The sequence below is a fragment of the Maniola jurtina genome, chromosome 15 (genome assembly GCF_905333055.1).
Source record: "Maniola jurtina chromosome 15, ilManJurt1.1, whole genome shotgun sequence".
Lineage (NCBI taxonomy): Eukaryota > Metazoa > Arthropoda > Insecta > Lepidoptera > Nymphalidae > Maniola > Maniola jurtina.
Window position 1 is genome coordinate 8,812,065 of NC_060043.1, and position 18,395 is coordinate 8,830,459.

Here is an 18,395-nt window from a genome sequence, read left to right on the forward strand (position 1 = left end):
AAACAACAAAATTATTTCTCACATAATTTCATTTTAACTAGCAAGAGTATCTACTGAATGTCAGTATTAAATATTCTGCGCACTGCTGCAGTTCCTAAAATAAACTGAATTTCAACAGTTGAGTCAACAGAGCTGTGTGCTTTTGCAGTTTCAAAACAAATATCATTTCCTATTATTATATTTTGAACCATTTGAAGAATCGGGGAAATATGTCTACGAGGAGTCTTTCTATAGCTACAATGAATTTCTACTTGGGAAGATCCTATATGAAATTCTACATATATATTTAATTTTATTGTATTTTTTTTTAATTTATTATAACATATTAATATATAAAAAAAAATGAATGTGATTTGTGATTGACGTATAGGTAATGTATAATTATGAATAAATAAATATAAATATATATGAAGAGCAATTTGCATAGGTATCTACAAAGCTTCTGGAAGCGAGCCCACTGCACCGCATTATTATCCCAAGAAAACCCTTACTATTATTTGATAGATAGAGGTCACAGATTTCCTCGCAGAATGAAAAGGATTTATGACATAGTTCAACCACACTGGCCAAGTGTGGGAACTATGTTTTTTAAATCTCATGGGAACTCTTCGATTTTCCGAGATAAAAGAAGCCTATGTGTAAATTCATGGTTTATATAATGCAATTTTAATGGTTAATCTATCTCCAGACAAATCCTTCAAGTAGTTTTTGCGTGACACACATACACACAAACTCATTTTTCGCCTTTATAATATTAGTGTGATGAAGTAGGTACCTATGGATTGTTACATTGCTAATAAATAATTTGCTCAGTAGTTTCATCTTTAAAGTCTAGGTAGGTATAACCTAGACCTAGACAGCAGGTAGTAGGTCTTAATGTAAGTACTAAGTAGGTACATAGACATTATAAATAGCAAAGTGCAAAATGCAAACCAAGACTTTGCCAAGTCATCCACATTGTTGTTGCTATGATGATAGTGATGCAACCACGATGCAACCACGACAATTGACAACTATATTAATAATAAGTGATATAGGATAATAATAATAATTGTAAACATACACAGATATAATAATTAATTAAGTACATGATCATGTAATATAACTATTATACTTACTATGGTCTGTATTCTTAGTTCTAGTAGCTACAGCCAATCTTCTTAACTGCTCACCAATTAATTGCTGTTTTGTCGAATTAAATAGTTTAGTGTTCCTAAGCAGAGGTATAGAGGAGCAAAAATACTAACTATGCATCAAAATAGGTGGCTAACTACACCAAAAGCAATCAAACAAACTAAGCATCTATTTAATGCATCTAGCAAAATTATTAATGAAATCGGTAAGTTCCTATCTTATCTGAATTGATACATAACCTACCTAATTATCGCTTTACTTTAAAAAATTAATATCTTTCCTAATTATTAAGAACTTTGTCAAAAAAATTTAAATAGATGCTACGAAAAAGTCCAAGTAACAACAAAACAAGAAGCAGTGATGATGAAGTTGTTAAGATATCGGCCTCATTTCTGGAGGACCGGGGTTCGATCCCGGGTATGCACTTCTCTCGGATTTAGGTATGTGCGTTTTAACTTTTAAGCCAATAAATATCACGTGAAGGAAAAGATCGTGAGGAACCTGCATATCTGTGAGTTCTTCATAATGTAAAGATGCGTGAAGCCTGCCAATTTGCAGTTGGTCAGCGTGGTAGACTAGGGCCCAAACCCTTCTCATTCCGACAGGAGGCCCGTGTTCAGCAATGGGTTGGTGATGGGTTGATGATGATTATGATGATGAAGAAAATCCCAAGACTACCATCACGAACTAAATCCATACTAATTTTATAAATGCGAAAGTCTGTCTGTCTGGATGTCTGCTACGTTTTCACGGCCAACCGCTGAACCGATTTTAATGAAATTTGGTTCAGACATGGGATAGCTACATCCCGAAGAAGGCCATATACTTTTTATCCCGGAAAATCAAAGAGTTCCTACGGGATTTTAAAAAACCGAAATCCAGGCGGGCGAAGCCGCGGGCATCCTCTAGTAGTGAAATAAAGTGTGATTAGTAAGTAGGATTGTGGTGAAGAATAGCTTTGTCTAAATATCACTAACGTCACTAGAACTCGTCATATTAACACGCGTCGTATCTTTTAGCTGATTTAGCAAAAAATAGGTATTTTCTGTTTACGCAAATATTCTCAGTTCTCACTGAAAAATAGCCTCGTGTGTAACAGAAAGCGTGCACGTGTACGATTATAGTATTATTATAGACGTCTTATCACATTATCGTAGGCAATAGGTATTACGCGAAATTATTCGGTCTAGACCCATGACGATAAAGGCATACGAGTTCGTAAGATTACGCTATTCAATCTACGTTTTCTGTTTTACCTTTTGCGATTTTATAGTACCTACCTAATATACGAGATGATGCCGCGGCTTCGCCCGCCTGGATTTCGGTTTTTTAAAATCCCGTAGGAACTCTTTGATTTTCCGGGATAAAAAGTATATGGCCTTCTTCGGGATGTAGCTATCCCATGTCTGAACCAAATTTCATTAAAATCGGTTCAGCGGTTGGCCGTGAAAACGTAGCAGACATCCAGACAGACAGACTTTCGCATTTATAAAATTAGTATGGATTTAGTTCGTGATGGTAGTCTTGGGATTTTCTTCATCATCATAATCATCATCAACCCATCACCAACCCATTGCTGAACACGGGCCTCCTGTCGGAATGAGAAGGGTTTGGGCCCTAGTCTACCACGCTGACCAACTGCAAATTGGCAGGCTTCACGCATCTTTACATTATGAAGAACTCACAGATATGCAGGTTCCTCACGATCTTTTCCTTCACGTGATATTTATTGGCTTAAAAGTTAAAACGCACATACCTAAATCCGAGAGAAGTGCATACCCGGGATCGAACCCCGGTCCTCCAGAAATGAGGCCGATATCTTAACAACTTCATCATCACTGCTTCTTGTTTTGTTGTTACTTGGACTTTTTCGTAGCATCTATTTAAATTTTTTTGACAAAGTTCTTAATAATTAGGAAAGATATTAATTTTTTAAAGTAAAGCGATAATTAGGTAGGTTATGTATCAATTCAGATAAGATAGGAACTTACCGATTTCATTAATAATTTTGCTAGATGCATTAAATAGATGCTTAGTTTGTTTGATTGCTTTTGGTGTAGTTAGCCACCTATTTTGATGCATAGTTAGTATTTTTGCTCCTCTATACCTCTGCTTAGGAACACTAAACTATTTAATTCGACAAAACAGCAATTAATTGGTGAGCAGTTAAGAAGATTGGCTGTAGCTACTAGAACTAAGAATACAGACCATAGTAAGTATAATAGTTATATTACATGATCATGTACTTAATTAATTATTATATCTGTGTATGTTTACAATTATTATTATTATCCTATATCACTTATTATTAATATAGTTGTCAATTGTCGTGGTTGCATCGTGGTTGCATCACTATCATCATAGCAACAACAATGTGGATGACTTGGCAAAGTCTTGGTTTGCATTTTGCACTTTGCTATTTATAATGTCTATGTACCTACTTAGTACTTACATTAAGACCTACTACCTGCTGTCTAGGTCTAGGTTATACCTACCTAGACTTTAAAGATGAAACTACTGAGCAAATTATTTATTAGCAATGTAACAATCCATAGGTACCTACTTCATCACACTAATATTATAAAGGCGAAAAATGAGTTTGTGTGTATGTGTGTCACGCAAAAACTACTTGAAGGATTTGTCTGGAGATAGATTAACCATTAAAATTGCATTATATAAACCATGAATTTACACATAGGCTTCTTTTATCTCGGAAAATCGAAGAGTTCCCATGAGATTTAAAAAACATAGTTCCCACACTTGGCCAGTGTGGTTGAACTATGTCCTAAATCCTTTTCATTCTGCGAGGAAATCTGTGACCTCTATCTATCAAATAATAGTAAGGGTTTTCTTGGGATAATAATGCGGTGCAGTGGGCTCGCTTCCAGAAGCTTTGTAGATACCTATGCAAATTGCTCTTCATATATATTTATATTTATTTATTCATAATTATACATTACCTATACGTCAATCACAAATCACATTCATTTTTTTTTATATATTAATATGTTATAATAAATTAAAAAAAAATACAATAAAATTAAATATATATGTAGAATTTCATATAGGATCTTCCCAAGTAGAAATTCATTGTAGCTATAGAAAGACTCCTCGTAGACATATTTCCCCGATTCTTCAAATGGTTCAAAATATAATAATAGGAAATGATATTTGTTTTGAAACTGCAAAAGCACACAGCTCTGTTGACTCAACTGTTGAAATTCAGTTTATTTTAGGAACTGCAGCAGTGCGCAGAATATTTAATACTGACATTCAGTAGATACTCTTACTCTTACTCGTAGATTACGCGAAATTATTCGGTCTAGACCCATGACGATAAAGGCATACGAGTTCGTAAGATTACGCTATTCAATCTACGTTTTCTGTTTTACCTTTTGCGATTTTATAGTACCTACCTAATATACGAGATGATGCCGCGACTTCGTCCGCGTGGAGTTAGTTTTTTAAATTTTTTTGATTTTTTTTTTTTTAAATTCACTATAGGTAGGTAAGCGGTTGACCACAAGCACACCTGATGGAAAGTGATGATATTGTGGTCTAAGATCGGACGCGTTTACCTAGAAGGTGCCTATTCACTTTTGTTTTAAAGATACTCGGATTGTAATTGGTAGGAAACACAGATCGCGGGATAGAAATAATATAGCCTCTCACTCTCCAGGTTTTTAATTACATCAATGCAAAAAATTACGCCGATCCGTTGCTCCGCTACGGCGTGATTGAAGGACAAACCAATAAACCAGAAAACCAAAACACTTTCGCATAGGTATATCGACCCTTGCTCCACGAAATGTAGTAAAGCCATTTTCTCGAAAATGAGTTTTTTACTCTAAGTATCTTTATACAAGACGTCGTTGACTTATCTTCATCGTGCAAGTCAATAATGAATAGTGACTACGTGATGTCCGTGATTTCGTCCACGTGGATGTAGATTTTTAAAAATCCCGTGGAAACTTCTTGTTTTTAACCCCCGACCCAAAAAGAGGGGTGTTATAAGTTTGACGTGTGTATCTGTGTATCTGTCTATGGCATCGTAGCTCCTGAACTAATGAACCGATTTTAATTTAGTTTTTTTTTGTTTGAAAGGTGGCTTGATCGAGAGTGCTCTTAGCTATAATCCAAGAAAATCGGTTCAGCCGTTTGAAAGTTATCAGCTCTTTTCTAGTTATTACTGTAACCTTTACTTGTCGGAGGTGTTATAAATTTTTAATTTACACTTGTCTAGAATAAAACGTCCATCAATCCCCAGAATGCACTATCTTTGTACCACGTCAAAATCGGTAAAAAACGGATGAGCAATCAAAGGTAACAGACATACATATTTTCACCTTTCTAGTAATATGGATATGCCTTTTGTAGGATTTGGCGAACTGAATTTCGTTCTAACCAAGACCGGGGCGGCAAGGCGTCAAATCTGAGCGGAAATTTCGCATCCAGATCCAGATGCTTCAATTTTGGACCCGATCAACCGGATATATCATTATCTAATAACATGTAAAGAAAGTTATAAAACTTTGTACTTTTGTTGTATAGGCTTGAATAGTGTACCAATTGTGCAGCCGAGGCGCAGCGTCCCTTTTGAATGCAACTCAAATTCAACTTTTCTTTCTTTGGTAGGTAAGTATAGGTACCTAAGTATAATTATTATGGTAAGGTAAGTATATACCAGCACGCGCGTCTTTACAGTCTCATCTATGTTTAATTTTAATTATACCACTTTGAACAATATTATGCCCAAATAAAGTTGATTTTAAAAAAGGACGCTGCGCCTCCGCCGGGGCTTTACTCTATCCTCTGTAGATGTACGTGGTGCTTTATGTGCTACTGTATTGTGACGTGCACGGGATTAGAAGTCAGGATAGGTTCACAGGTATTAACTTATTACAGATCATAATGATAATAATTAATAAACATTTAGTTATCTCAACTTTCCAACTAAGTCCTAGAGTAAGCTGTGCTTTTATGCCTCTATGAACTGCACGCTCAAACGTAGGGTAAGTTTTACACGAGGCAAAGCTTAACAAATTGCCCCATGTTAATGCGGGCGGTAAAGGTAAACAACCCGGGCCAACGTACCACGTGCACTCGTCACAGGGTTACCATACGTTATAGGTTACAGGAAAATTCCCCAAATTACCACCTACCCACGGTTTAAGCCCACTCTACACTCACGCGTGAAACGCAGCTGTCCGTGATCCGTGTGCGAAACAACACTTTTCGCAGTCTAGTTCCTAGTCCTTCCATCGCGGACAATAAATCGATATTGGACGTGGACTCCTGGGAGGAATTATTTGTTATTTTCATCTATCTTCTATTATATAATTGATGAACTACTCGTAGCTGACTGGCATAATATCAACGTACACGTACAGCCTTTAAACGTAGATTTTCTTCATTAATCGATGATTCACACCAATTGCGTATGCAGCACGTACACGTGACACGTGCGTAGTGACGCGCGTGAACCCATAGACGTAACTGCACGCATTACGTCTTCGTGAACGTTCACGCTACGCAAGCGGTATGCCATGTTTCATACAGTTCCATACATTAGAACGTAATGGTACGCGCTACGTCTACGCTTACGCAGCCTGTGTGAACGAGCTCTTAGTTATGAAGGATTTTCAGAAATTTCATTGTGGTTGTTTTGAAGTGTTTGTTACAAAACTGTGGTACAAATTTTAAATACAAGAAAACTGTAACGATCCACCCTTTTGCAACTTTTCGATCTCACCTTCGTCCACGCAACGCTTTGACACCCTACATGTAAACTGCAGTATAGTTTGTAACACGTAAATGTAAGGTTTGTACTCAATAAACCCATAACTACCTACCTACCCTGTATTTTTATTCAATATACACAAAATTTTATGGAAAAAGTGTCATGGTATGTCATTTATGGTTTTTTGTAGCGTCATTTGGCAAATAGAAAAATGCATATTTTTCAAATTATTAATACGTCCAAACTAAAAATGGGATGGAATTTTCACCATATTGTGACCTTTTAGCTGTAAATATATTTTGATTCAATATATTTATAATATACCTAGGTACTAGACAATGCCCGTTACTTAGTTTCCTTATTTTAAAATCTCGTGGGTACTCTTTGATTTGTCGGAATAAAAAGTAGCCTGTCCTCCCACGGGCTGCAAGCTGGGCTGCAAACTATCTCTGTGCCATATTTCGGCAAAATCAGTTAAAGCCGTGAAAACTGGCAGACAGACAGACGACAGACACACTTTCATATTTATAATATCAGTTTTGATATGGATTAGATACGCTTTGCTACACTGAAGAACTTAGAGCTAATGCCTAACGTAGCCTATCATATAGGTACAAGAAAAGAATGACCTGGAACAAATTTGCAAACAATACATAGGTACCACTAGGTACTATGCAATAACCTACACAGGACAAGCAAGTAATTTTATTGAGTTAAGGTCTGTCCTCTGGTCTATTTATGGACACGTTTGGCGTTTTGCTACTGTGAAGTAGACCTAACAACGTACCTATCTATAGACTTATAATACGGCATCCCTCGAGATACGTTATCCATATAAGTACCTACCAAACATAAGAATACCTAACTTGGTTTCTGTGTACAAAGTCAGATAAGAATTAAGGCTACTTATCTTACCAAGACCATTTAATTGTATCCTTGAGTAAAATAAACTTATAATTAATATTATATTATATTATGTTATATTAATTATTATTATAATATAATATGCGTGTTTATAGCCTGGATAAAGGGACAAAAAAGTCGGTCAAGTGCGTATCTGACTATTCTGACTGAGTATTCATATTAATTTTGTTCTAAAAAATTTAATTCCTGAATTTAAAATTCAGATTTGGGTTAATTTTACCAATATAAAAAAATTTACATCGTAACAAGATTCAATTATTCTCTTATTGAAAGGTTATCTAACAACTTTGGCCTTCTTGGCTCCGTATTTTGATAGGGATACTGATAAAATTCATCGAAATGTCTAAATGAAATGTACTGTTTTGATACCAGAGAGAACCAGCCTTAACGGCCGGAAGCCCAGGCGACCCCCTCGACCAAAAAGGCTGATGTCCCACTAGCTCTAGGCAGGACAATCTCAGGCTGTACTTTGCTAGTTGCTAGCGGTACTTGTCCATGTTCTGCGGAAATCCTTGTAATAGATTGATAGCAGTGGACATCTATGGCGTCGTCCTAATACAACACGATTACGCGACATGCGCGATTGCCTATACCTACGAGTACCTATTCGAGACCAGCGTGCCTAGTGGGAGATTTTTAACCTATTCGATCGCGTAAAAGTTAACTGCGTTTTGTATGGAATTGAAACAGCGCCATCTAGTGACAAGAAGATGTATGTTTGATACCAGTATGTGTGTTCGTACCAGTAAAATTCGCGCGAACTTGCGATGATCGCGCATTTGCGTTGTATTAGACGACGGCTATCGGTTGAATGTCGAGGAGAAAAATGCATTGAACAGGTGTATGGGCGAACGGCGCGTGCGGCTTACATACGAGCATATTGAATGCGGCTTGGTATGCGGCAATATGCGATGAGCTAAGTAATCACACACACACAAGACTGATATTACGTGGCCAACGTCACTGATAACGACCGATAGACGTCGTTTCTCGATCACATTGCAGCCACAAGGCCGCTTCCTATAACAACTTGTGAGTTATGGCCAAAGAGTAAATGTATGGTTATGGCGAACCAGGTACCATTCATCACTAAACTTAGTAAGTACCTACTTAGATTTATAGAGCCTCAGTGGCGGATCATGCCTATCTAAGACCCGAAGCGAAACCTGATTTGAAGGTCCCCTAAACATACCTGGCGATTCGCTAACTCTGTGGTCAACACTGAATAATAGCCAACGAGATCATTTGACATTGGTTGGTTCTACATTACTGCTTCACTGAGTGATATTTAAATACGTTTTCGTAGAAAACTTTCAGTGAATTCAAAATAAATGTCAAAGGAGTTCGGTGTTTATTGTTCAGTGTTGATCACTGGGTTAGCGAATCGTCCCGCAGATAGTTGACAATGGATATCGCGGAATTACTATTTATTTTTTATTTTTGTAATCTTGTAGAATAAGGAAGTAGATTTTTGAAGATTTGAATTTGGAGGTCCCGTTGAAACGGAGCCCCGAGGCCTAGCTAGCTAAAGATTCATGTGTCACGGTTAATCGAGGGGTGGTTTCAACATCAATGGGACCGCCACTTTTTAATACTCGCCACTCGTTTATAATGACTGTCAATTATATGTAATTTGTCGATTATATTACGTAAGTAATTTTTGTCAAATTTTTAAGCTTCCGGAACATAAACCATAGAAAAAAATTTACAAAACATATGTCATTACTAAAAAGTAAAAACGTTGTGTGCCCAATTTTGTTTTGAGTGATTTGAAAGATTTAAGTCTGTATCTGTAACGTTTTCTTCAAAAATAATAATAAAAAAATTATACAATGCAAGATTATATTTTTACATTATTATTTTTGTATTTCTTTTTGCCATGCATGCGTAACGAGGTGATTTTGCGGACTTGCGGAGTCTCTGAGTTTTAGGATACAAGGTTAAAACAGAGTAAAACAATGATAAGATTACCAAATAAAATGACCCCACCTGACTTGTTTTAGGTAGTGTTAAAAATAAGTAGGTATTATTGTATCGTAAATCAGTATCAGGTATCAGTAGTGGTTTTGGCTACTTTGCTTTACCTACGTTATTTTAATACGGAAACATCAAACATTAATTAAAATGTTAAGTATATATTACCTGTTATTATGATATAATATGATTTTTGGTGCCTCATTCATACTTAATTACAGCTACAAATATCCAAACGAATGTTTCCAAACCAAGCTTGGCATGATCATTAGGACTATACTTTATCGGATACCTAGGTCACAGATTAGAAAGATAATAATCCTGTTACTTAGTATTGCTGCCCGAACTCAATAACTTGATGTAGATAAGTTATACTTACCTACCTACAGTAATATAAGTTGAAAAAGTACGTACAGTTTAATAAGAGTTTGCCCGCGACTTCGTCGGCGTGGATTTTAGATGTTTTATTTTCCGGGACAAAAAATAGCCCATGTTCGTCCCGGGATTGTAAGCTGTACCCATAAAGATCGGTTGAACGGACGGGCCGTGAAAAAATAGCAGACATACAGACAAACAGACAGATAGAGAGACAAACACACTTTCGCATTTATAATGTTACTATGAAAGTATTGATTTTAATAAAGTTATTGTTGGATTTGCATAAATTATGCAAAGTTTACTCTGTTATATTATCTCGAAATGAGCTTTTCCTGCAATTAATTCTCGAACATTAGGTTTATATGGTACTATACTATGAGATTCTAGTGGACGGTGCAGGGAGCTCATTACAATTCGCAATATCGGAATCTGACTTCAGATTTTGCGGAACAGAATCTACATTTGAGGCCACCGAGAGGTGATTTAAATTTAAAAACCTGTCAAGTGCGAGTCATGCCTCACTCTTTAAGGGTTCCGTACATAATATTAAACAATTAAATAGATAATTATTTAACTGGGTAAAACTCAAAAATTGATTTTTTGTATTTATTGGTCACAGCTTACAAACTATGAATCGTTGTTTTCAGTATACGGAGCAGCGGATTGACGTGATTTTTTGCAAAGGTACCTAAGTATAGTTAAAAACCTGAAGAGTTACATAGGCTACTTTTTATACCACAAGGTTTAAAAACCTGAATTCACGCGAACCAAGTCGCGGACACTAGCTTGTTGTTTGTGAATGCAGTGATCATATAGATGTTAGTGTAGTAGTCTAATTGAATATTCGGTTTCAGGTTCTACACCAAATAGGTACCAACATTTCACATTTTTAACTCATTTCGTCTATGAACTAGAGTCTGCTCTAGGGGTTCCACCCGTTCCTTATAATAAAGTGTTGTACTTACCCGGAAGTGCCCGTGACACGCATACAGATAGACAGTCAGACAGACAGACAGACAGCAGAGCGACATTAATAAGGCTCCGTTTTTAACCTTTGGGTACGGAACCCACAAAGCACAAAATACATTGTAAACAAGGCAGGATAGCTGTGTGGAATAGGTGTGCTAGTTCCAACAGTACGCATTAGGGCACTTGCACTAGTCTGCGAAAATATTACCACAAAAACTACACTTCGATTCAACTGTTTCTATCATGTGGCTTCAATCTTAGGTATTTGCAGTTGATTTTATGTTGCCTCGAAACTGACATAGATCAATGGAAACTGACAATGCTGTAACGACACGAAGGTACGGGGCACAAAGCAGACTGCACGTAGATTACATAAATACTTAGCCGATCAGCAGATCCGTTACAGCCACGTTACAGCTATCAGAATGTTATATCAATATTACATAACAACTGAATCCAGACTGCAGTTTTGTAACTGGCTTACCAATATTTTTTTTTAAAGAATATTAGCCATGCTAATCATGACTAATACTCCCCTTTCCCCTCCAATTAAGCGTAAAGCTTGTACCAGGAGTGGGTACGACAATAGTGCAACGGGTGGGGTTTGAACCGCCGACCTTTCGGAATTCAGTCCGTCCTCAACCGTTGAGCTATCGAGGCTCTAATTACATTTAGTGTTTACAATTATTTATACCTACCTCATCATCATCTTTGAAACGTTTGGCGGTCATTATGCGAAAAGCTTCTCTGTGTAGTGTGTATAACTTGGTATAACTAAGCCCTGCTTACTACTTAATTAGTCTGCCAATCAGCTCTTGGCTAGTGCGGTGGACTATGGCCAAAGCCCTCTCGTTCTGAGAGGAGACCCGTGCTCAGTAGTGACCCGGCGATAGGTTTATCATGATGATGATAAACTCAGCCCTATATCGACTCTTAATATCGTCCAACCATTTGTGTCTTTGGCAACCTAGAGCTCAATTCTTTCTTCCAACACTAATCTAGGGAAAGAGAATTATAAAATGCTACGTCTGGCACTCTGGCCCACTCTCTTGTAAGTTGCAGAATTTGTATTCACAAAATGAAACAACTAACGCCTGCAAGTTTTCGAAATAATATGTTGATAAACAGAAGAATCTTTGCCTATTATATTTACACGTAAAAGTCTACGATCTGGAGACTATGTAAGCGAGTGTGGGACGATCTCTAGCACGTTGGACTAACGATAACATGAGGGTGGTGAGAATTGGCTGGATGAGGTCAGCTGAAGACTGGATGTGTTGGCGCTCTTAGACAAGGCGTGCGTTCAACAGTGGATGCCCGCTGGGCCTATTACCTGTTCTATATAAATATACAGACCGTCGCAATCCTGAATTAATTAAATTATTTCTGCATGCTAATGCCTCTTCGCACGCCGACGATGTCAGTTTGCATTCATTATCTACGAGCAGATATCGGTACTCGTAGGTTTTAAACTGTACTCTTTTGCAATCCCGTTTTTCTGATTCTCTAATAGGAAGGTTTCCCTGTTCCAGATTGCGCACTATGAGGACAAAATCTAAGTACAATTTACATCAAAAAAAAGTTCAAGAAACTAGGTAGGTAATATATTTTGATTTCGCAGTATTGTTAAAGAGCCGAGTGGTTAATGCAATGGGGGAGAACAAACTAAGGGGGCGATAACAAAGAACTAGGGAGCCCGAAGTGCATCCGTCTGTGCATGCACTGTGCGCCAAACGCGCTCGGAGCTCGGAATCTACTCTGGGGGTTCCACCCGTTCCTTATAATAAAGTACTAGCTGATACCCGCGACTTCGTTCGCGTGGATGTAGGTTTTTAAAATTCCCGTGGGAACTCTTTGATTTTCCGAGATAAAAAGTAGCCTATGTGCTAATCCAGGGTATAATCTATCTCCATTCTAAATTTCAGCCCAATCCGTCCAGTAGTTTTTGCGTGAAGGAGTAACAAACATACAACTTTCTCCTTTATAACATTAGTGTGATAAAGTATTTCCGGAATAAATTGGTCATTTCATCATCATCATGATCAACTCATTGCCCGCTCACCATTAAACACGGGTCTCCTCTTGAAATGAGAAGGCCATAGCGCCTCGCCCAAGTAGGTATTGGCAGATTTAACATATCTTTGAGAACACTATGTAAGACTCAGATGACTCAGAATTAATTCATGACGTTTTCCTTCGCCGTTTTATAGCCCGTGATATTATTAACTTTACTAGTTTCGCCCCCGGTGCATGCCCGGAGCACATGCACCTTGCCTTAATCTGACGAGCTTGCAGGGCTCCCCTACTTATTATAAGTTGTGCCTATAGATAATTTATGTAGGTTATAAACTTAGTTAGGTATAGATATTATGTAGGTTATAAGTAAGCATAAAAACTATAATAGTGTATAATTATTATTACATCAGATTAAATGACATAGGATTTAATTAATGTTGCGTAAGTAAACAATTAAATTTGATCTTGAAGTTTCTATCGCAAAAGCAATTGCACATGATCAAGTGCCTAGGTACTTTTATCATTTTTAACCGACTTCCAAAAAAGGAGGAGGTTCTCAATTCGTCGGAATCTTTTTTTTTATGTATGTTCCCCGATTACTCAAAGACCCCTGGACCGATTTGGAAAAATTTTTTTTTTTTGAAAGAGTATACTGTGCAGGTGGTCCCATATAAATTTGGTGAAGATCTGATGAATATCTTCGGAGATGGAGAACAGAACTCCTCAATGGATAGGAGCAAATTGCTCGCGATCAGTGTAATAGCATAGTAAACAGTAGGGTTTTAACTGGGCATAGTATATTATAGTACAGTGGGGCCACTAAAAATTGTGAAATAAAAAATTTTCAAAAGAAAAATAAAACCGACTTCAAAACCCCAAACACTAAAAAGTAAAAAATAACTTTTGTTTAGCTACACTTGTAATGTGCCTAGGTATGAAGTCGGACGAGCTTCACTCTTGAATTTCTAATTTTGTTTCAATATGCTCGCTCGACTTCATACCTAGGCACATTACTCTAGCTAAACAAAAGTTATTTTTTACTTTTTAGTGTTTGTGGTTTTGAAGTCGGTTTTATTTTTCTTTTGAAAATTTATTATTTCTTCTATTATTAGTAGTTATTATTTTTTCTTTTATTAGTACTATAATATACCTATACCTAGTGCACCGACTGCGCATGAGGATTTCCCCGCGAAAACAAGGGAGGTACATTTAGTCAACTGCAATAATTTTGCAGCCGATTTGCAGTCTAAATGCAATCCATCTCTAGGCATAGACTAATTATAGACCCTAAATGTTACGTGGCGGAGCAGTCAAAGGTTTAGTTGGCTACTCCGCTACGAACATTGTTTTTAGAAATTATCCTATCAGAGACACTACCTAAGTTACAGTGAAAGGGAAATTATCGTGAATAAAACGCCAAGTCGTTACACTAACCAATCTAGATATTCATTATCTTTACTTATTCTACTACAAACATAACTTCTATTCGTATTTCCTATACGGACGCGAGTATGTATGCCTAGTGCCTACGGACGAAACCTATTACGTAAGTAAATACCGTTACGGATCCCTAAGAAATCATGGACAATAGACCGTAGGCATCTGGACCTCCTGGAAGAGAGAATTTCGTTAATTTGTATAAGGGATATATTCTTCTTACCTAGTCGTCCAAGTTGACTCACATACCTAGTTAGAGATATTATAGTAGGTACAGGTACAGATTCACCGTCGTAAAATTAATTAATGAAATTACAGGTCTGGGATGCAGACTTTATTAGGTAGGTATGCATATCATAAATAATAATGCATCTCTACATAGTCACTATATTATAAATGCGAAGATGTGTTTGTTTGTTGGTTTATTGCATTGTTGGTCTGGCCTTCAATCATGCCTTAATGCAGCAACGGATCGGCGTGATTTTTTTTACGGTTTTAGTTAAAGACCTGGAGAGTTAGGCTACTTTTTATCTCGGAAAATCAAAGAGTTTCCACGGGATTTTTAGAAACTACATCCATCGGACGAAGTCGCGGGCGTCAGCTAGAATAACATTAAATCGCTTTCTCGCTATCTGTATGAAAGCTTAGATCTTTAAACTACGTAATTACTGCGCAACGGATTTTAATACGGTTTTCACCAATAGATAGAGTGATTCAAGAGGAGGATACGTAGGTAGGTATCTTAATATTGTTTTGTGTTAGCTTACGATAACCTACATTGCACCCTTGCGAAGCCGGGGCGGATCGCTAGTAATGCATATTCCTATTAGGTAGTTTTATACAAGTACCTATGAATGATACTTGATACTTGATACGGCTATTGGTAGACATAATTTTTCCACTCGACTATTATTAATAGTTTTATGTTGGTAGTTAGGTACCTACCTAAGTACTCACTACCTAACTAGCAAACAACATAATACAACAATCCTATATGTAGAATCTAAATACCTACCTACATGTATTTTCTATCGACCGCTTTGTCATCGCAGTAAATTACTTAATTATGATTATAGTACAAATGTTCTACTTGCATTTTTTTTAATGAGTTGATAACCGGATTTGAGCTTGTCCATGCTCTTTTTATTCTATTACAAAAGTTAGCCCTTGACTGCGATCTCACCTGGTGGTAATTAGTGTTGACGCAGTCTAAAGGTGGAAGCGAGGTAAAGGAGGGGGAAGACCTATTAAACTCATACTTACCTTTTATCGGTTTCTACGCGGCATCGCTTGGCAGCACTGCTTTGCCGGTAGGTAGCCAGTAGCCACAGCCGTAGCCTTTCACCAGAAGAGACCAGTAACAATTTAGAAATTATAAATTCCCAAATTGCCTCTACCGGAAATCAAACCTGGGAACCCACATGTAGGTACAAGACCATAGCGTTCACCACTGCTCCAGGAAGATCGTCAAACGAGGTCTTACAAGTTTTCAGCTAGTTCTTTTTAATGGCCCATCCACTTATCGGATTTCAACGAAGACAGTTTGTGTCCTGAAGACGCACAATAGGCTACTTATTATTCCGAAAAATCAAAGAGTCCCCACGGGATTTTCAAAAAACTGATAACCACGTGGTCGAAGGGGAATCATCTCTAGATTCTATTATTTATTAGGTAAGTACCTACCTATATTATGGAATTACGGAATTGAAAAAAAAAATCGTAGATTCGCACGACACGGCACGGCAAAAAAGATTCCGACGAATTGAGAAGCTCCTTCTTTTTTGAAGTCAGTTAAAAACGAAAGCGGCCTGGCTCTACTATAGGTATAACAAAATATTTCTCTGGCGATTATTCTTTGTTTTTTGAAATAGAACGAATATTATTGTATTAAGTACTTAGTTATCACACAAGAGTAAATTAAAAATTTATAACACCCCCGACAAGTGAAGGTTACAGTAACTAGAAAAGAGCTGATAACTTTCAAACGGCTGAACCGATTTTCTTGGATTATAGCTAAGAACATTCTCGATCAAGCCACCTTTCAAACAAAAAAAAAACTGAATTAAAATCGGTTCATTAGTTTAGGCGCTACGGTGCCACAGACAGATACACAGATACACACGTCAAACTTATAACATCCCTCTTTTTGGGTCGGGGGTTAAAAAAACTCATGGATAGGTACTTTTTCAAATTTCCCGCCGGACTGGCTCGCATCCACCTTAAAGCGCTCGTTAGTACAGTCATTTATAATCAGTAACTAAGAAATAATATTATTATAACCTACACCTATTGATAAGGAAATTAAATAAACCTGCAGTAGGTAGGTACCTAGTTGGAGTCAATAGTGCATGGATCGCAACGTGACCGTCATAACCCCCCGTCCACACACTGCCGTGCGGCATGGGAAGGAGCGAGGAACGGAGGCAGAGACGTAGCGTGGCCGTGTTACTCGCATGTTCCTCGTTCACGCCACTCGCTCCCTATTTTGTCGGTAAGTATGCAATAGCGCGCACGCAGCCACAGTTTCGACATCCATCGTGTTGCAAAGGCAAGCGACCTAGTACGATTAATTGCGCGAGTAGAGCAGTGTGTGGACGGGGCGTAATATACCTACCTAACTAATAGGTGGGTAATCATGTTTGATAAACATCGTTGACCGTCTACTGACTATTTGTACCTACCTACCGTGGTTACCGACGAGTGCCTTACCTCAGAATACATAATAATACGAAATACATAAATAAAAACAGGCCAAGTGCGAGTCAGACTCGCGCACCGATGGTTCCGTACTCGGGTATTTTCCGACATTTTGCACGATAAATCAAAAACGATTTTTCTTTTGATACCCCATTCATATGATACCCCACTTGGTAAAGATATCTTACTTTGAAAATTGAAACACATTTTAATTTTTTTTTGTGATGTAACCACATTTTACGGTTTTCGGATTTTTTCCTTTACTTGTGCTATAAGACCTACTTACAAATTTCATGATTCTAGGTCAACGGGAAGGTTTTCTTGACAGACACGACAGTCTGACAGACTAACTGGTACTACTATAACGGTTTTTTGGGTACGGAACCCAAAAAAACCATTATACACAAAAATAAATAAAAATCTGTACCTACCGTAACGAGTCGACGTATCGAGCGGAAACGTGGACAATGACAAAATTTTATTGCCAGTATTAATAGGTAAATCAATTTCTTGAAAGTAAAATAAAATAAAGTATTACCTACTTAAGATTTTGATTTGAATGTTTGTAAATTGTACACCGTAGATGAATGCCGAATTGCCGGTTGACGTATTGCAAATCGCAAAAATGTCTTTATTCAGACCAAAGTACATTTGCACCTATGCCAATCGGCTTCGCAATGCGGCATGGTCTTAAGTACCTACCAAGAACCAACTAAAAATGTACAAGTCGCCACAGTTTTACGATCGCTCAACGTGCTCTGCTATGAAATGAACCTTGCTACTTAGGCTCGAATTTTGTTCAGGAATAATAATCCAAAATTACCATGCAAAAAAACCAAGGTGATCTAAGACGTAGGCGGCTTTCCTCTGGAGTAACAGTGGACCAGGTACACCCGCTAAAGTATTGGTAGGTATCCAGATGATGAAATGGAAAGGTCTTCGAGAGGAGGTCTCGTCCCGGCATGCGGAGTGTGGGAGGGTGGAAACTGGAAGGTATTATAACTAGATGAGACAAACTAAGGGCAATAAACGTTTGCGCTACTTGATCGAAGTATAACCTCCTACAAGGCAACAGTGGAAATGAAATGGGGTTGCCCTGACTACTGTTTAAAAAATATACCAACCT

General features: G+C 37.5%; 1 long non-coding RNA gene across 1 annotated transcript; it reads right to left on the bottom strand.

Annotated features, from left to right (window-relative positions):
- Positions 1–8,521: 8,521 nt before the first annotated feature.
- On the bottom strand, positions 8,522–17,487 carry LOC123872696. Its single transcript, XR_006797517.1, has 3 exons — positions 17,475–17,487; positions 15,434–15,439; positions 8,522–8,598 (listed from the first exon to the last, which is right to left on the bottom strand). It is a non-coding gene; the product is annotated as an uncharacterized LOC123872696 (long non-coding RNA).
- Positions 17,488–18,395: the final 908 nt, after the last annotated feature.